The sequence below is a fragment of the Macaca thibetana genome, chromosome 11, assembly GCF_024542745.1.
Source record: "Macaca thibetana thibetana isolate TM-01 chromosome 11, ASM2454274v1, whole genome shotgun sequence".
In the NCBI taxonomy this organism is placed as follows: Eukaryota; Metazoa; Chordata; class Mammalia; order Primates; family Cercopithecidae; genus Macaca; species Macaca thibetana.
The window spans coordinates 36,880,044-36,900,921 of NC_065588.1; the positions used below are offsets into that span (position 1 = coordinate 36,880,044).

The 20,878-nt window shown below is 35.7% G+C and overlaps 1 protein-coding gene across 6 annotated transcripts in view; it reads left to right on the forward strand.

Moving 5' to 3' along the window:
- CNTN1 (contactin 1) overlaps positions 1-20,878 on the forward strand; it is a 392,585-nt gene that overhangs the window by 133,766 nt on the left and 237,941 nt on the right. Inside the window, exon 1 of one of the 6 annotated variants that reach the window (XM_050748444.1) lies at positions 3,016-3,789. The exons of 4 other annotated variants lie outside the window; for them this stretch is intronic. The gene's annotated coding sequence lies outside the window, so the exon portion shown is untranslated. Of the gene's footprint in view, positions 1-3,015; positions 3,790-20,878 lie in introns of those variants that run through there. One more of the 6 variants, XM_050748439.1, reaches the window with a different exon arrangement.

Below are 20,878 nucleotides of genomic sequence, written 5' to 3' on the forward strand. Positions count from 1 at the left end.
TGCCAATGTTTCCTCTGCTAATACGCCTTGTATAGTGGAATAAGAATAATTAACATTTACCTAGCAGTTATTTTACATATAGACACAGTTCTATGTGCTTTGGCTAATTATCTAATTTACATATCTCAATGAGTATCATAGCAACTATATGCATTACTCTCCAACAGTGTTGTGGCCTGTTTTCCTTATGGAAATATGGACACCTTGGAGGCAACAACTGACTGATACATATTTGACTTCCTAGCATCTAGTGCAATTCCTTGCGTGTAGAAGGTACAAAATAAATATTTTTAATTAAATGAATGGGCTATATTAGAGAGTGTCTATGATATTGGTAGGACACAGAGAGAAAAGTAGGAAGTATGTCTTAAATCTTAGAGAACAAATGAAATCTTCTCCCACAATACTTATCCCTTGAACTCAGGAATGCAGAATCTTTGGTAGGTTAAATTCTTTCCCTAACTTGTCATGGCATTATTTTTCCTTATACTGGAGACAAATTATGCATTTTCCAAATACAGTAGTCAGTTAGACATCTTAATATATATCACAGATTTATACCTAAATTTTGCTTTGATTTATACCCAAATTTTGATTTATCTTATTGACCCCATTCACATTATAGAGTTCATTCCTTATTTTACGTGCACTATAAAATGCAAAATATTGGAAAGCTTCTTGATCTGCAAAGACATTGCATTTGTCTAAAGTGGCCATCTCTGTTTTCCATCCATTTGGAAAGATCGTTTAAGTGTTTTTCTCTGGCATAGCCAGACTTCTGAAAAATGCAAACTGGCTCTTCATTACAACCTTGCCTTTGTTTTATCTGAGAGTACGATTGTCTACTTTTCCTCCGTCATTTCCATTCAAGGTTTACTTGCTGTATCTTTTCTTTGATATCCTTAGGATTTACTATCTCCATAGTTTTCCTCATGCCATATATTTCTCTACTTTGCTGGGTTCTAATTTTCGTCTATTCTAGGATGATGACATGATGATGATGATGAAATGATGATGATGATGATGGTGATGATGATGATGTGTGTGTTTTTGTGTGTTTCTCATCTCTGTCTCCATCTTTAGACAATCGAATCCTGAAACTTAACCAAGCAGATGTAAAGTTGTAATCTTCGTTTCAGAGTTCGCTATGGAGATTTGTATGTGAGAAACGATACTGGCTTTCCTTCCACTCACTGATGAAAGAGGCACTAAGCTAATGCTCTTCCCAGCCACCTGGTTATGCACTGCTGAATCATGCCATTTTAGGAAACTGAAGTTTCTAATGCTTACATTTGTAATTATCGTAGGCTATGTCAATAATTTAGAATTCCTAAATTATTGTACTCTATATAACCTTGTACCTAATACATTTCAAAATATTCAAATTTCTATTTATAAATAAAATGCTCTTTTTATATGAAATTGCTTCTATATATGATTAAATTGATAAAACTTCTGTGATTTATAAAATGTCTTAGGCCTTTAAATCTTCTATTTAAGGAATAAATAATATTACTCATAGAAGAGAGAAATATTGGGGGGCCAGGCGTGGTGGCTCAGGCCTGTAATCCCAGCACTTTGGGAGGCCAAGGCGGGCGCATCACAAGGTCAGGAGATCAAGACCATCCTGACTAACATGGTGAAACCCCGTCTCTACTAAAAATACAAAAAAATTAGCCGGGCGTGGTGGCGGGCACTTGTAATCCCAGCTACTTGAGAGGCTGAGGCAAGAGGATAACTTGAACCTGGGAGGTGGAGCTTGCAGTGAGTGGCGATCGCGCCACTGCACTCCAGCCTGGGCGACAGTGCGAGACTCAAAAAAAAAAAAAAAAAAAAAAAAAAAAAGAAAAGAGAAATATTATAAAATGAAGTCTATGTAGTTTAATTGAAGTTCATTAGCTTGGTGGCAATACATGCAAATATGAAAATAGAAGCTACCCTGGGCAGAAAAAAACACTGGGGCACAGGGAATACATAATAGACAAAGGAACTGGATGGCTAATTTCTCAGACTGCCATTTGGAATGTTTTAGCATCTTTATCAGTCAAGTGCAACTGTCTTCTCTATGGCTCAGCAGGGATTATGTTTCACATGCACTTGGACATCTCTAAACTCTGCACCTATTGTCATCAGCACCTCTACTGCCTTCAAGGGCTATCAACTGCTATTGATTTATTGATGAAAATAACCATGATAACACCACCAAGGGTGAATAGCTCCCTACAGCAGAATTATCAATTGGCAAACTTTGGTTTAACTCTGACAGTTATTTTGTACTCTAACCCTTAGTAATGAACTTGAAGGTTTCACTTTTATTTTACAAATGATCAGGTGGAATGACATAGAAATATGAATTGTGTGTGTGTGTGCACGTATGTGAGAGAGTGTATAAAAGGAGGCTTTGGGAAGACATGACTTTAGGCATCTCAGTGACCTTAATAACATCATGTTCAGTCCACTTTTGGTGGAAAAATAGGGCTTGCTTTTTTATATCTAAGACATTTTGAAAAATAGACAAGCATTTCTTATACATATATGTATTTGCTGGTTTACATGAATCTCCCATCCTAGTATCTTTGCAAATACTGTTATGACATTTTAAAATGCTACCTTTGTTTTCCCTTGATGAATATTAGCAAAATTAAATGTATATTTTGTTTTAAAGCCTATTTTTTTTTTCAGGCAATGAAAACAATCTTGTGTTCTTAGAAGCTTAAATTCTAAGAGCAAGAGCTCTCAGAACCACTGACATACCTAGAGTAAAGGTGCTTATGTTACAAAAAAAAATTTTGATGAACACATGTACCCATATTGATGATTTTTAAGAGAGAAACTCCTTCCACGTTTTTGAAATGAAAATTTAATTATTTGTAAATTAAAATTTTCTAAAAAAGGTTATTCAAATGAGCCCAGGTAAAAATCTCTATATTTTATAGCCACATATTATTTTCTCTTTCTGTCATTTATTTATTTTCTTAATTTTCATTTAGCTTTATTGATGTTCCAGAAATGATAGCAAAAAGCCAATTCCATATATCTCACTTATAATGTAAAATATTCAGCCTAAACTTGTAGAAAGTATATCTTTTGAATAAAAGACAGCAGATGCTGTAGCATTTCTGCCAAAGAAGGAGTCCAGTTTAAACATTCTGCAGTATGCAAATGTCATCTCCTCTATGTGAATGTTTTCCCCGAGTGGATGTTGCAGGGTTGGAGGCTTCTGCCTGTGATTTAGGTTGTAATTTTATTTGTGGAAATAAACCAATCGTGGAGCTCCAATTGTCTTGGCGGTGAGGTGATCGATAGCCCATTACTGGATAGAACAGCAACTACAGGAAGAGCATTGAAGATTTTAATGCATGAATTATGCATGTAGCGCTCATTCTTTAGTCTCCGAACAGAATGACAGGGTTTGTGAAGTCGCCTCAGATAGTTTCTTGCATTAAGTGACTGCAGTGAAATGCTTAATATTTTCAGGCATAGAAGCAGCATTGACTCGGGCCAGCCAAATTTGGAAGATGTAAATCTCCCAGCTCACAGCATGGAATGCTTTATTTGAAAGTATTGCTATGTAGAGAGCCGGCTTTTCTGTCATCTAACCTGCTCTCCTCAGGTTGGCTGAAAGATGGGAGCGGCTGTGCCTGCCTGTGAGGTCACAGCATGAAGTCCTTTTAACTTGCTTTCTGCTGCAGGAGAGTCGTATTGTGGTATAACTGTTGCTGTATTTATTCAAATGGACAATTTGCAATAGATATTATACCCAGGACGACAGATAAGTCAACACATAAGGTAAGTCCAAGGTTTTTTTTTTATAGGTTGGGTAATTGTAAACTACAATATGCTGAGTTAGGATAGTGGTGATGCCATATTAGTAAGGTTGACTCAGACCTTAGTATTGCAACGCCAGCATCAGGACTCTCAATTGTTATGTTAAATGAGAGGTGACTTTCTATATTTGATAGTATTGGACCATAGGGTATTTTATTTTGCATGCAAAAGCTTTTCAAGAATGTACTAGAGCTTGAATGTGTAGAAGACTGCAAACTGGGGAGGGGCAGCAGGAGAATGAGCTGAATTGATAAGTGGAAATTACCTCCTTGTGGAGAAGTTTTAGCACGGCTGTGGCGTCGCGTTGGCTCAGATTATTTCCTTAATGTCAACATTTTCAAATTCTAGTAAAAGATGTGGGTAGACACCAGAAATGCTCAATCCTTCTCCCAGAAGCAGAGGAGAGCACTGAGGTACTCAAACTCAAATACTGTGTTGCATACAAACTGAGCAGATGGAATTAAAACAATTTGGACTAGCATGTCCTTGAGGGAAGACCTTGCTGTCAAACAAAACCATTTGACTTCTACCTGTGGTGGTTTGGTTTTTTTTTTTTCCTCTTGTCAGGAATGCCTTACTCCAAAATGTATGGATAGACGACATGTTGTGAAATTTACCCAAAAAAGAGTTTTTTCTTGGTGTTTTAAAAATTAACCTTATACAATTATAGGACCCACTACATAAGATCCAAGTAAAATTTACAAAAACTCTGTAAAACTGAAAAACACAGTACTATACGAGTATATTTGTCAGAAGTCTTTGTTAATTAAAGTTGCTTGCTTAAATATCATGGCAAATGATTAATTCCTGAACATTTCTTTAGGATGAGAAAACAGAATTAATAAATATAAAGCAAGAGACACTAGATAAGTAAAATTTTTTAAGGATACTTTTCAACAGTGAATTTATATTACTAGTGAATATATATGCACACACATACATACATATATACTATAATTCATAGTGTATAAAAATAATATATGCACTGTAGTATATAGGTGTATCTATTTCCTCGTGTATGTTTATTGATACTGTTTTCAAAAGCATGCTTGCTAAATCATCTATCAAGACCGATAATAGATAAAGACAAGTATTTTGGGGGGAAAACAAAGCATCACTTTATTTTTTACAAAAAGAAAGAAATTTGGAGCAATGATGATAATAAGAGCACAGGAAAACTACTTTTCAGCCATTTCACAGTGCATTTCAATTCTGCTACAATGTTGCTATATTATTTGGGTTTCCTGTTGCCCAGGCCTTGTGCACAGACCTCCCAGCATTACAGAACGGTTTAAATCTTCAAAACTGATCTAGTTTAGGTATAAGAGGAAACTCACACCTGAAGTTTTTCCTTAGGGAGGGGAATAAAGGAAGAAGAAATTACTACCTACATATCTTAGAGGTCTCTTGATGCTGAGTCATGGTGTTCAGTTCTGCTCAAATGCCTCCTGGCTGAGGTGGCTGATTAACAGCTAATAAAATGGAATCTAGAAGAAAATGAGAAAGAATGGAGGGGGGCAGAAACTTAAAGATATTTATTGCCTAATGACACACACTAAATTCTGAGTAATAAGTAGAATGGCAGTGCTACTTGTTGGATCTGGCTGAGTTGACAGTAGGAGAATAAAAGCTCCCGTGCTGGATGACAAGATCATAGCAGTAGAATTAATGGCCTAACAAGGGGAGAGTGTATCAACAAAGGGATTCAAGAAGCACTGCCCTTGTACTTATCTGAACCTCTCTGTCTTCTTTCTAGTCTCAACCCAAGTCATTAGTCAATCTCATTTAAAAGACATAATGTTCAGATAAACAGTAGTTTCCGGATCATGTAAGGGAAATCTGGAATAAGATGTGCTCAGTTCCTGCTTCCCACAGTGGTTATCATTGATTTTTATAGGCTACCAATTGGGAGGAACCAACAAAAAATTGATGAGAATTTTTAAATATCTTCTTTGATATATATGAGGCACCAAAATGAGTTTAGATAGTGATTGTTATGGCAGCATATAATTGTGTTAGATATAATTGGAAATGGAGACTGAATATATTACAAAAACATATATTAAAAAGGAAACAGGGCAAATGGAATTAGAGTAGTGAAACATCAAACATAAGATTTTGAAAGAAAAATGTACTTTAATTTTAGTTGATATACATTATTAGTGATTCTTAAAATCAATGTATAAAAAATTCTGAAGTAACAGATTTACTAATATAAGGGTTTATAATTTCTTTAAAAATAAATTTTAAAAGTGACTTAGTAGAGTGAGAAATAATTGACAATATTTTAAAATAGAAAGCTGTAATATTCCTTATAGGGAATAAATACTGATATAGCTAAAATAGATTTGTACTTGTAATAAATTGAAGTAGAAATCTCTCTCTATATATATAGAGGGAGAGAGTATAGTATGTATATACTCTTTATCTATCTACCTATCTATCTAGTTTTCTACTTAGTAACTACCATAAGTGATCTGTAACTACCATAATCCTAAGTGGTAGTCACATATTATATGAAATATATATATATTTCATATATATATTTGAAGTATATATGAAATATATATGAAATATATATACACTATATATGAAATATATATAAGTTAATATATAGTATAGTATATATTTACTATATATACTATATATGCAAATATCTATACTATATAGTACATATATTTACTATATTACTATAAATATATAGTACATATATTTACCATATTACTATAAATATATAGTACATATATTTACCATATTACTATAAATATATAGTACATATATTTACTTATGCATATACATTTACATATATAAGTAAATATATACACATTTACATATATGTATAAAAGTATACATTTACATATATAAGTAAATGCATATACTATATTTACTTAGGATTGTGGTAGTTACAGATTACTTATGGATGATTAGGAGGCCTACAAGTATTCGAAGAGAGGTAATATACCCATTTTCAATAAAGCAAGCTCATATGAAAATTAAGTAAATCAGAGCTTCTGTTTAGACAACAAGAAAGTTTCTCATAGGGTGCTTCAGTAAACCGTCTCGATGAGTTGCAAGCTTTGTGAAATTCACAGAAGACTTTTTCAAGTATGAATCTACCACAAAGAGTGATTGTTGGGAAGTATCTTCTTTTCTCTCCAATTCAAGAAAAATGATTAAATTGGTTCCCCCTCAAAATTTTTTTCCCTGAGTAATTAGCATCTGAAACATCTTTCTTTCAGATTTGCTCTTAAGGGTTGACTCTGAGGAGTGCCTCGGTTTAATATAGCTTTACGGATACTTCACCAATTTGTTCCCTCTTATTGTAAATATACCTTTTACTCCATTTTCATTATTCATCAATCTCTTTCTTCTCACAAGGCAACTCAGTGCAATAAGGAAGCATTTATTAAGGATCCTCTTGTTTGATTTTGCTAGGTACTCTGGTCTTGCAGAAGCAAAAGAAGATGGGCCTGTGCTTTCAATGGGAACAAACAAGTCAAATGCGGGGGGAAAAAGGTACAGCATAGGGTCACCCAAAAATATTTGATAAAACCTTTTTCTGTCATAGGAGAAATGAAGAATTATGCACAACATTTTTTAAATGGCACATGGAGGAAGAATATGCATAAAGGTACAGAGGCTAAAATTAATAATATATATTTTAATGTCAGTACTGAAACAGAGGGATTGGATGGGTGTTGTAGTTGAGAATAAACAAGGTGGGGGCAGGTTATTAGGAACTTAGCCACCAGAATAACATGTTTAGATTTGATTTAATAGGCAGTGAACACCCACAGACATTATTTAATCTCACTGGAGGCATTTAATGATAAAGAAGTATCTGACTCCTGAATCAGATAAATTCTCAGCATTTCTTTTTAATAGCTGCTAATCCTAAATTAAATAGTCATGCACCACATAAATACTTTTTGATTGCATATCTGACAGTGGCCCCATGAGATTATAATGGAGCAGAAAATTTCCTGTTGCCTAGTGATATGGTAGCCCCTTGTAATGACATGGAGCAAACACATTACCTTTTTTCTATGTTTAGATACACAAATACTTACCACTGTGTTTTACTCGCCTATAGTATTCAGTACAGTAACGTGCTGTTCATGTTTGCAGCCGAGGAACAATAGGCTATGCCATATAGCCTACATGTGTAGTAGGCTAGACCATCTAGGTTTGCATAAGTACACTTTGTGATGTTCCCACAGTCAAAATCACCTAACTGTGCATTTCTCAGAATGTATCCTTGTAGTTAAGTGATGCATAACTGTCTTGTATTAACCATGTCTTTTATTTTCTGTATTCTGATACTTTAGCTTTGCCGACCCTGGACGGACTACCCTTCCTAGGTGTTAGTTGATTACCGGAGTTAGTATACAACTTGCCCCTGAGTACACTTTTCAAATGCAAACCAACCAATCCAGAGCCCCACCACTACAACCACCTTCCTTATCTGGGTTCTCACACTCTGGGCCAGTATCCACTTGGCTAATCACCTAGGGGACACATACCAGACAAGTGACAAATGAAATTTTTCGAACTAGCTAATCCTGAACACTGATCTGCTCCTGTTCATTCTGGTGAAAACCACACCGTTCCCCTGTCTCCCTCTGCGTCCTGACCAGCCTCAGTTCTTCTCCTCCATGTTGCTCCTCATGGTGTGCTGTGCCCTTTGCTCTGGTGGTCTGTGGGTTTAACAAGTGATTTATTTATTTATTTATTTATTTTTTGAGACCGAGTTTCATTCTGTCACCCAGGCTGGAGTCCAATCGTGCAATCTTGGCTCATTGCAACCTCCTGGAGTGCAATGGAGCGATCTCGGCTCACTGCAACCTCCGCCTCCCAAGTTCAAGCGATTCTCCTGCCTCAACCTCCCGAGTAGCTGGGATTACAGGCATGCACCACCACATCTGGCTAGTTTTTGTATTTTTCAGTAGAGACGGGGTTTCACCATATTGGCCAGGCTGGTCTCGAACTCCTGGCCTCAGGTGATCCGCCTGCCTTAGCCTCCCAAAGTGCTGAGATTACAGGCATGAGCCACAGGACTTGGTCAACAAGTTATCTTTACAATGACAGTTGTCTCCAGATCTGTTTTCCTTACCAAACCTAAATAATAAAACCTACATTAAAAATCTTCTAAATTTTAATGCAAACTAACATAAATAGAAATAGTATATTCCCAGGACATGAAATAAATTAGCCAAGTCTTTTTCCTTAAAAAAAAAAAATCATTACCTTTTTACTCAACTGTTATCTTATTTTGAATTTAAGGATAAATTCTGAGTGAATCTCTTATAAAAATAAGCTTAACTATTTTCCAAGTCGTGGTTGATAGAGAGAGAGTATATATATCCTCTAGAAATATGAATGGGCAATTAGAAGTTTTCAGTCTTATGTCAAGATACATAAGTCTAAAGTTTTAAATATTTTCCTGAGATTGTTTTAACTTGTAGTATGTCATATCTATTGCATGAAAACAAGCATTTACTTTGTCAAACAACTAAATCAATGCTGAGGGAAAATGCTATCTTTATACTACTTGAATGTAGAAATTTTGAAAGTGTAACTACCAAATGCTAGTGTTGTTTACATAATGTCTTTAATATCTGATGAGCAACTACAGGACACATCCTAACAAAAAGAAATTCTGCTACATTAAGTCACAAAATTGAATTGAACTCTCTTGAGAATAGTGTCCAAGGAGAGATTGTTAATCAGTGAATGAAAAATTTTAGAACAATGAACCAAATGCAGTTAACTAGAAGACTGACAAGAACTGGACCACACAGAAAACCGTGCCCTGAAGAATATGTATCACAAGATAGTATCTTTTGGTGGTGCACTCCATTATTTTAAAACACCATCACTGAAAGAAGAGAACAGTAAATGATTTCAAGGGGTTGAATAATTCAAATATTAAATGCATGTTTGATTTTATGGCCGTTAACACCCTTTCACCCTTTCTACTCCTAGATTGCATTATAAGTTATTACTGCAATCGTAACAGCCCTTTGAGAAATAAACTTTTGATAAACTCAAGTGGCAAATTGATGACAATTTAGGTTGGGAATAGGTTAGAAAAGATACTAGTCATGATAGCAGATGGAAGGGCAGCAAGGTAGGTGGCTGGGAGGGAATCTGGAGGCGGAGCTGTGCCAGAAAGAACATAGGAATTTAAACAGATGGAAGATGATATATCAGTTGGCAAGGAGAGCCGCTGAGTGACAAGCAGAAGAATCTATTGAAGAACTGGGTGGATAGGCAGCCAATAAGTGAATTAGATGAACCAGTAATAAAACAAATAGATCAGTATGAGGGCACCCAAGCTCCAGAACAAATAGACAAGAACAATAGAAAACAACTACAATTTGTCCCTTTGCTTGAAACTGAGGAAATGACTTTTACTATAATCTTTTAAAGTGCTTTGAAGTGATGATGAATAAATGATGATAAATAAGATGATGATCATCTTCCACAGAAGGAAAATTTTAGTATAAAATTTAAAGATTCTTACCACTAAATAAATATATTCTATAAAATTATTATGAGCATACAATTTATTTTATGTCCTAGTTTTGGGTTTCCTATAAATTGAGTTCTGGCCCTGACTTGGTTAACGTATGAGGCTATGGGGAGCTGGCTGGAAAATAATACTGATGCACAGTAAAAGTGGAGAATAAGAACTTTAATTCCTTTCAAAAAAGAGAATTTACCAGACTATGGCAAATGTGAATATGATATTATCTTTATAAAAATAGCTTATGTTGTTTTTGCCCATTAAAAATGATAATAGCAGTGTCTCAATGAGGATAAAGAATACCATTACAAGTCATTTGGTCTCTCTTCTGCTTTCAGACTTACCTACCCTTAAATCACCATATTCTTATGCAATTATTCATACTTGCAAGCACTTAGTATAATTGTGTAGTGCAGTTTTGCATTTTTAAATGACAGCTGTCATTATGGGTTGATAGAAAGTACCATACCCAGGAATATTTGTAGGAAGGACTTGGCTTAATATGACCATTCTGATTGACCTTCAGATAATTACATGGTTTCTTAGCGGAAAAGATAATTTCAAGTTGCCACATTACAAGCTTAAAATTAACATTCTTTTTATTCTTCCATCTAGCCTACAAACTTGTTTTTCTGCTACTGTTGACCATATTTCTCAGGCCAGTCTATTACTTTCTAGTTTACTAGCCAAAGCCCATATGCTATTATGCCTGAAATTGTGTTGTTTTACTGCCAATATGATCATTTCTAAAATATCTGTATTCCAGTCAATCCCACACACAGAAGCAGGGATCATTTATCTCAAGGGTTGTCTGAGTTATATGAATATTCTTTTCAAGTGATTTTTTTTAGCTAGCACTTTAATCTCTTGCATTAAGCTTCTGAGCACAGGCTAGTAGCAGTGTCTTCTGAAATTCTAAGTGCTATTTACACACAGACACGCACACACACACACAAGTTGGAGAAGTTTCCTAAAGAACCAGATGAGGAAATTCTACACATATGCTAGGCACTAGGCCAGACATTGAGGGATACAAGGATAAATAAGATGTGAACCTTTTCATCAGAATTTATATTTTGGTGGATGAACAGGTATATATATACACACACACATACACATACATGTATATGTATACAGGTGTATATATACATACATATACAGGTATATACACATATATGATAATATATAATCATATATATGCATATATAGTATATATGTATATATATTGCATATGTATATATGTCATATGTATATATTATAATACATATAATATGTATACAGATATATATATAATAAATCAGATATTATGGTACACTTTAATATATGCAGTGATATTATTTTCATGTAATATATGTGTATATAATCCTCCATAATTATAAATCTCTTGAGGTTAGGGAACACACTAATTTGTTAATTAGTAAATATTTATTAAGCCTCTTTTATGTACAATGGTTATGCAAAGGGAAGATTTTTCCCTGTTGCCATGGGTAAAACAGTCTATTGAAAAAGAGAGAAACTACCATCAGAGTCAACAGGCAACCTACAGAATGGGAGAAAATTTTTGCAATCTACTCATCTGACAAAGGGCTAATATCCAGAACCTATAAAGAACTCAATCAAATTTACAAGAAAAAAAAAACAACAACAACCCCATCAAAAAGTGTGCAAAGGATATGAACAGATACTTCTCAAAACAAGACATTCATACAGCCAACAGACACATGAAAAAATGCTCATCATCACTGGCCATCAGAGAAATGCAAATCAAAACCACAATGAGATACCATCTCACACCAGTTAGAATGGCAATCATTAAAAAATCAGGAAACAACAGGTGCTGGAGAGGATGTGGAGAAAGAGGAACACTTTGACACTATTGGTGGGACTGTAAACTAGTTAAACCATTGTGGAAAACAGTGTGGCGATTCCTCAAGCATCTAGAACTAGAAATAGCATTTGACCCAGCCATCCCATTACTGGGTATATACCCAAAGGATTATAAGTCATGCTGCTATAAAGACACATGCACATGTATGTCTATTGCGGCACTATTCACAATAGCAAAGACTTGGAATCAACCCAAATATCCATCAGTGACAGACTGGATTAAGAAAATGTGGCACATATACACCATGGAATACTATGAAGCCATAAAAAAGGATGAGTTTGTGTCCTTTGTAGGGACATGGATGCAGCTGGAAACCATCATTCTCAGCAAACTATTGCAAGAACAGAAAACCAAACACCGCATGTTCTCACTCATAGGTGGGAATTGAACAATGAGATCACTTGGACACAGGAAGGGGAACATCACACACCAGGTCCTCTTGTGGGGAGGTGGCAGGGAGGGATTGCATTAGGAGATATACCTAATGTAAATGACGAGTTAATGGGTGCAGCACACCAACATGGCACATGTATACTTATGTAACAAATCTGCACGTTGTGCACATGTACCCTAGAACTTAAAGTATAATAAAAAAAAAAAAAAAGAAAGAAAGAGAAAGAGAAAGAGAAAGGAGCAAACTTTCTGTGAAATATAACGGTATACACTACGTACAATAAGTGCATATAAATTGGGCTCTAACCCAAATCAGGAGAGGACATCAATGAAGAAATCAAAGGATACACAGGATAGTTTTTAAACTAAGTATTTGTATAATGGTTTATTCATTGTTGTTATAAAATAATTGTGTTGACTGTAAACTTTGGAGGTTCAGACTAAAAAAGATACATGTATTTAATGAACACAATTCGAAAGGAAGCCACTTACGTGTTTGGTGTTGAGATAATCATTTAAGTATTACCTCACTTAATCCTCTCCAGAAGACTATGATATCCTCACTTTTAAGATGGACGTTACACTATTACTAAAGCGCCTTTGTTCAGGATTAGGATGTTAGTTTCTCTTTCACATCACCATAATTTTGCTAAATTTTCTTGGCACTTTGCATAAACTTTTACAGTCAATGCATTTATATATTCAGTGATATTTTGGAACCCCTATATTCATTAGATTGTTTATCTCCCTTTCCTTTTAACTAAAATGTATATAATGGGGCCAGTACAAAGTTGCATGTTAATTTTTATTCAGGTGCTACTGATTAGGAGATTGGAGGGGGGCCTCAAGATGGCGGACTAAAGCACTTCATGCCCACCTCCTCCATTTTAAAAACCAAAATAGTGTATAGACAGTCACATATTGAATACATTATCTGAGAGAGAGTGGTGGAATTCAACAGGGAAGTGACAGAAAACACCAAAAGCAGGAAGGAGAAGGGAGAGAGAGACAGTCTGCCTGCCCAGAATCAGCTGGAAGCTGGAAGTGACTTCCCAGCCCAGGGAGTAGGTGAGCAAGAGACATCCAATGGCCCACATCTCTATTATAGAATTATGCAGTCCTGGCTATAGGAGAACCCTTTATTCTTCTCAACCCCTGAAACTATCATAGGGAGCTGCCAATAGACTGTGGGAAGGAACTGCTCCAGGGAGGGAGCTTGCACTGGGTCCCACACCCTTTCTGAGACCTAAGTGGCTACAGCAATTTGCCATTTGTAAACCTAGCTTTTGACAGACTGCATGTTGTCCTGGGGTGCAGCAGCGTTGAGTCTGAGGTGTTAGGGAAACTTGGGCTGTCCCTGATGGGACTGAGGAGCAAGCCGAGAATGTTCCTGCAGCCAAGGCTAAGAAGCAAGTGAGGTGTGGGCTGTAGTGGCCAGTGCCAGGTAGCAAGCACTGCCAGGACAGAGACTGAGACACAAGCAGGATGCAAGTTGCCACTGAGACATAGATGCCAGCTGGGTGGACACTCCTGTAGCCAGGGCTAGGGCCTGAGCTAGGCTCAGGCTACCACTGCTAGTGGTGGAGTGTGGGATAGACCTGTGTTTTCTCCCAGCTGTAGCCACTGAGATAACCCCACCCTCGCCAATGGCAGGGTCTCAGCATGGCTGCTACTGCCTCTCCCCAGAGCATTCCACCTGGTACCTGAGGATTACCCTACCCCCACAATGGTTGGCGCTTGCTTTCACCATTCGGGGTACTGAGCAAAAGGCCATCCAGTGCGGCATTGCACTTGCAAGACAGAACAAATAGCCTGTGGCCTTGGGGATGGCCTAACCCAATTTACCACTCTGGAACCTGAGCACTCCTACTAGCGACCTGAAGTTGGCTTTAAACTCCCAGCTGCTACCACTTCAGCTGGCACTTATCTGCAAGTGCCATCTGTGAGCCTGGAAATGGGCCTGCCCAGCCCATTGCTGCTACCACCAACATCAATGCACACCAACTGAGACCCAAAGAATTGTTCTGCCATTGCTATTGCCATCCTCCATGCCACACCAGCTGCCCAGTGCCCACTTATCTGACCACCCACTTGGTCCACTGCTGCCACTACTGGAATCTGAGCAAGACATCTGGAGGTTCAAGAATCAGCCTGCCAGTAACTGCAAACAAAGGTACCTGTGTATACCACCCAGTGGAACAAAGATAGGCAAGCTTAGCCCACTGCTGCCAGCACTGTGGCCTGAACACTGGCCTGCCTGATATCCTAGTGCTCAGCATAACTTCACCACAGCCTCCACTAATAACCACACCCTAATCCACCAAAAAATGACAGGCATCACTAATGCTGTATGTAGCAAAAGAAATTATACAGAGACACACTTAGAATCAAAGTCAAAGTACCCTACCCAAACAACACCATGGAAATATCTTTAGGAAAAGTTATCCCCTACAAAAGTAAATTCAAAAATAGGAAGAAGCAACAGTTACACCATATGTGCAGATATCAATGCAAGGACACATGAAGCATGAAAAAGCAAGGAAATATGACACTGCCAGAGGAACAGCATAATTCTTTAGTAATAGATCTTAATCAAAACGAAATTCACTATTTCAGGCAAATAATATATTTTCAAAAGCTCAGTGAAACACAAGAGAAATCTGAAAAATGATACAAAGAAATCAGAAAAAAACAATCCAGGATATGAATGAGAAATTTACCAAAGAGAGATTTTTTTATTTAGGAAAAAACAAATAGAAATTCTGGAACTGAAGCACTTATTGAAGGAAAAACAAAATACATTTTAAAGCATCAAAACTGGAAGCTAGATCAGGCAGAATAAATAATCTCAGAATTTGAAGATAGATCTTTGAAATAATGCAGTCAGACAAAAACATAGAAAAAAAATTTAAAAAGAATGAGCAAAGTCATCATGACATTTGGGACAACATAAAACCATTGGATAGTCAAGTTACAGGCATCCCCAAGGGTGAAGAAACAACAACAAAAAGATTAGAAATCCTGTTTAACAAAATGATAGATGAAAATTTCCCAAATCTAGCAAAAGGTTTAGACATTCAGATAAAAGAGGCTCAGCAATCCCCAGGTAGATAAAATGCAAATGTGTCTCCATGGCACATTATAGTATGACTATCTAAAGCTATGGATAAAAAGCCAATCCTAAAAACAGCAAGAGAAAAGTATCTAGTCATCTATAAAGGAAACCCCATTAGACTAAATACAGATTTCTCAGTTGAACCCTTACAGGCAAGAAGAGAATTGGATGATCTATTCGAAGTGCTGAAAAAAAGTCAGTCAAAAATGCTATATCCAGCAAAATTATCCTTCATAAATGACATAGAAATAAAGTCTTTCCCAGTCAAGCAAATGCTGATGGAATTCATAACCTTACTAGACCAGTCCTCCAAGAAATGCTCACAGGAGTCCTAAACCAGAAAGCAAGAGAACAACATTCACCAGCATAAAAACAAGTAAAAATGTAAAATCACTGGTTAAAATAATAATACAAAGGAGGAAGAGATAACACTCAAACAGTGCCACTGCAGAAATCCACCAAACCACAAAGAGAATCAATAAGAGAAAAAGAAAGGGACAAGGAATATATACAACAACCAGAAAACAAAAATATGACAAGAACAAAGCCTCGCATATCAATAACAATCTTAAACATAAATGAACTAAAGTCTACACTTAAAAGTTATAGACTGGCTGAATAGATAAGAAAACATGAACCAACTATATGCTACTAATAAGAAGCTCACCTTACCAGTGAAGACACATATAAACTGAAAGTAAAGGAATGGCAAAAAGTATTCCACATAAAAGGAAACCAAAAGCAAGCAGGAATAACTACATTTATATCAGGTAAAATGGACTTTAAGTGAAAAACAGTTTAAAAAAAAGACAAAGGAGGTCATTATATAATCATAAAGGAATGAATTCAGTGAGAGAGTATAACAATTCTATATATACATGTACTCAGCACTGGATTAGCCAGATTCATAAAGAAAATGTTACTAGATCTAAAGAGAGAGAGGCTATAAAGAATAATAGTGGGAGACTTTAACACCCCACTCTCAGCATTAGGCAGATTATCTAGACAGAAAATCAGCAAAGAAACATTGGATTTAAACTAGTCTTTAGACCAAATGGACATAATAGACATTTACACAACATGCTATCCAATGATGACAGAATATACATTCTTATCATAAGTCTGTGGAAAATTCTCCAGGATAGATCATATGTGAGGCAGCAAAACAAGCCTCATACATTTTTTAAAAAATTGAAATTATATCAAGTATCTTCTCAGACCACAATGGAATAAAACTAGAAATCAATACCAAGAGGAACACTGAAAAGTAAACAACAAGCTCCTGAATTAACATTGAGCCAACGAAGAAATTAAGATGAAAATAAAAAGGTTTTGAAACAAATGAAAATAAAAACACAGCATACCAAAACCTATAGGGTACAGCAAAAGCAATGCTAAGAGAGAATTTTATAGCAATAAATGCCAACACCAAAAAAGCAGAAAAATTCACAATCTAACAATGCACCTAAAGGAACTAGAAGAACAAGAACAAACCAAATCCAAAACTAGCACATGAAAAAAAATAATAAAAATGAGACCAGAACTAAATGAAATAGGGACTAAATAAACAATACAAAGGATCAGCAAAACAAAAAGTTGGTTATTCAAAAATATAAACAAAATGGATAAATCTGCAGCTAGACTAATCAAGAAGAAAGACCTAAATAAACAAAATAAGACATGAAAAAGGATACACTACAACAGACACCACAGAAATACGGAAGATCATCAGAGAACTATTATGAACAACTATACACTGAAAAACTGGAAACTGATAAATTCCTAGAAACATACAACCTACCAAGGTTAAATCAGGAAGTATAAAACCTAAACAGACCAATAACAAGTAGCAAGATTGAATCAGTAATAAAAAGTTTCTCAACATGGAAAAACCCTAGACCAGAAGGATTCACTGTTGAATTCAATCATACACACAAAGAAGAAATAATAACTACCTTTCTGAAACCATTCCAACAAATTGAAGATGAGAGTATTCTCCCTATCTCATTTTATGAGGCCAGCAACGACCCGATACCAAAACCAGACAAGAACACAAAAACAAGAAATCTCTCATATGTCTAAGGAACATGGACACAAAAATCCTCAACAAAATGCTAGCAAAATAAATCCAAAAGCATAACAAAAACATCATACACCTTGATGAAGTGGGATTTATACTAGGTATGCAAGGATTATTCAACATATGCAAATCTATAGAGGTGACACATCACATTAATAGAATGGGGGACAAAAACCATATGATAATACCAACAGATGATGAAAAAAAATTTGACAAAAGTTAATACCCCTTTATGACATCAACTCTCAACAAACTAGGCATAGAAGGAATGTACCTCAACATAATAAAGGCCATATATGACAAACCCATAGCTAACATCATATTCAAAGAGGAAAATCTGAAAGCCTTTTTCTTAAAAACTAGAACAAGGACGCCAGCTGTCACCACTCCTATTCCACATAGGATTGATGCCTCAAATGCCCTGATTTGATCACTGTGAATTGTAAACATGTGACAAAAGTATTCATTGCTCTATAAATTTGTACAAATTTTTTAAAGAGAAACAAATAAATAAAAAGATATTTTTAATTAGGAGAAAGTCAAGTATAATTTGAAAAATAAGCCACTCATAAACCCTAATCTAAGTTAAAAAGGTCACTTTGCTTGAGTATGGAAAATGCGACTGGCAAATAGAGAATAAAGTGCCATTTGAGGAAATATGTACATTTTACAAGATGTTTGTTGCATGTACCCTGCTGAAATATCACCGAGTATCTTGAGGAATAAGTTTTCAATAAATTCATATTAATTAGCTCGTTATTGGTTCCTCTAAAATATGTATTGTTGATAGCAGGTAGAAAAAAAATAAGTTCAGTATTCAATAATAAAATAGGAAATTGCAGTTAACAATAATTTACTGTATACTTCAAAATAGATAGAAGAGAAGAATTGCTATGTTCCCAACACAAAAGAAAACATAAATATTTGAGGTGATGGGTATCCCAATTATCCTGATTTGATCATCACACATTGTATATAGGCATCAAATTATCACATGTACCCCCATAATATGTATAACTTATGTATCGATAATCATTGTGAAAGGAAAAAGAATAATTTTTAGTTTCCCTGAGGATGCTTTAGATACTTTTGCTTCCTTCCTATCTCTGTCAAGCAAAAATAAATATTAACTAGTACAGTCTTCTGTGTAAGATTGAAGATTATGGAGGGCAACAATCTGCTTTGTTCATCTTTGTATTCCTAGTGTCTAGCACAGTGCCTTGAACACAGTAGATGTTCAATAAATATATGTTGAATAAAAGCACGTTAATTAATTTGTTAATACAAAGACATTGTTATTTGTCACACCATCAAATTAATAGACTTTCAGGGACTTGTTATGTTTAATGTACATATCAAATGTAAGAAATTCTGTAGTAGTCGATCTTGTTTTTCAATGATGAAAATGTGTCTCAAACTAACTTAGGCAAAAGGGGGATTTTATGCAATGATGTAATATCACATACCTGAAGGCTGTATAAGCAAATGCTGAGAAGGATGGAGTCGAGGTGTAGCTGGACCTAAAGTATACCTTAACTAGAGACATCCAGAATCAACAGTGTCAGCTTCTCTGAACATGGGCTTCATTTCCAATGAAAACCAACTTCTTTATGCCTTAGAAAACATGCCTGGTCCTAAGTCTAGGTATTTTCATATCTTGCAGCACTGCCAATCCCCCTCCCACCAGAAAGTATGTTTTGGTGATAGTTTTTAACAAAGATTATGTTGTAAATGGCCAGTTCAGGTGATTGGAATAAGCATAGAGATTTTGTTGGCATAGTGATTGGAAAATTAATGGGAAAACATTTGGTCGAAAATTTGAACAGATATTCTGTTCAATAAAAGTTCTTTGAATATTTTAATAAAAAAGAAATTGTGGCTTATGCTGAAGTTAATGAATATTAGGGATGAAAGTAATTAAAATATTTTAAATTATTTTAAGCAATATTCACCATCAGACTCCATGGAAACAATATTCTCCTTATGTCTCCATATCCCCAACATTTGGTACATTGCCTGGTGTATTGTAAATTGTTGGTTTACATTTGTTATTAGTATATTGATAATAAGGTCTTCTCGGCTCACATATGAATGGACTACAGTTAGGCAGTTGTGATAAGAAAGTATGTACAAAACTAGTGAATATATTCCATATTGTGACCTACTTATACTTAAAGGGAAAATAATATAATACAAATTGTTTAGAGATAAATGACCTGCAAGATAAGCAAAGATCTAGACCAAAAAGAATATGTCTGGTTGGGCCTGAGTTTGTATCATATTCTTAAAAATAGCCTGAAATAGTACATCATTTCTTTGAAATTCATTGAAGATGTTAAATACCTGGGAAATTCTTGAGAGAAGTAGAAGTAAGTAGAAAGAATAATAAAGATATTGAGAGAAACAGTTATTTTTGCCAAAACAGCTGGAAGAACAAGAACATGGCTAAATGTTTTCACATAGATATATTTGGATGAGACTTTTGCAGGAGTGCACGAATGCCAAATATTGTTGATTTTGTAATAAATGCCATATTTTATCGAAAAAAATTCTTTGGCACAATGACTTTTTTTTTTTTTTTTTTTTTTTTTTTTTTTTTTTTTTTTTTTTTTTTTTGAGACAGAGTCTCACTCTGTCGCCCAGGCTGGAGTGCAATGGCGCGATCTCAGCTCACTGCAACCTCCGCCTCCCGGGTTCAAGCGATTCTTCCGCCTCAGGCTGCCAAGTAGCTGGGACTTCAGGCATGCGCCACCACGCCCAGCTAATTTTTGTATTTTTAGTGGAGACGGGGTTTCACCATATTGGCCAAGCTGGTCTCGGACTCCTGACCTCACGATCTGCCGGCCTCGGCCCCCCAAAGTGCTGGGATTATAGGCGTGAGCCACCGCGCCTGGCCACAATGAATTTTTGAAGTTATTAAATGCAAGAAAAATCACAAATACTGTTATTTTATTCTGTGTTCTTTACTGAAAGCAGAATGTAGCCCTCACCTATGAAAATATAAATGCCTTTAGGCAAAGCCTTCCTTTAGTTTAAATGGAACCA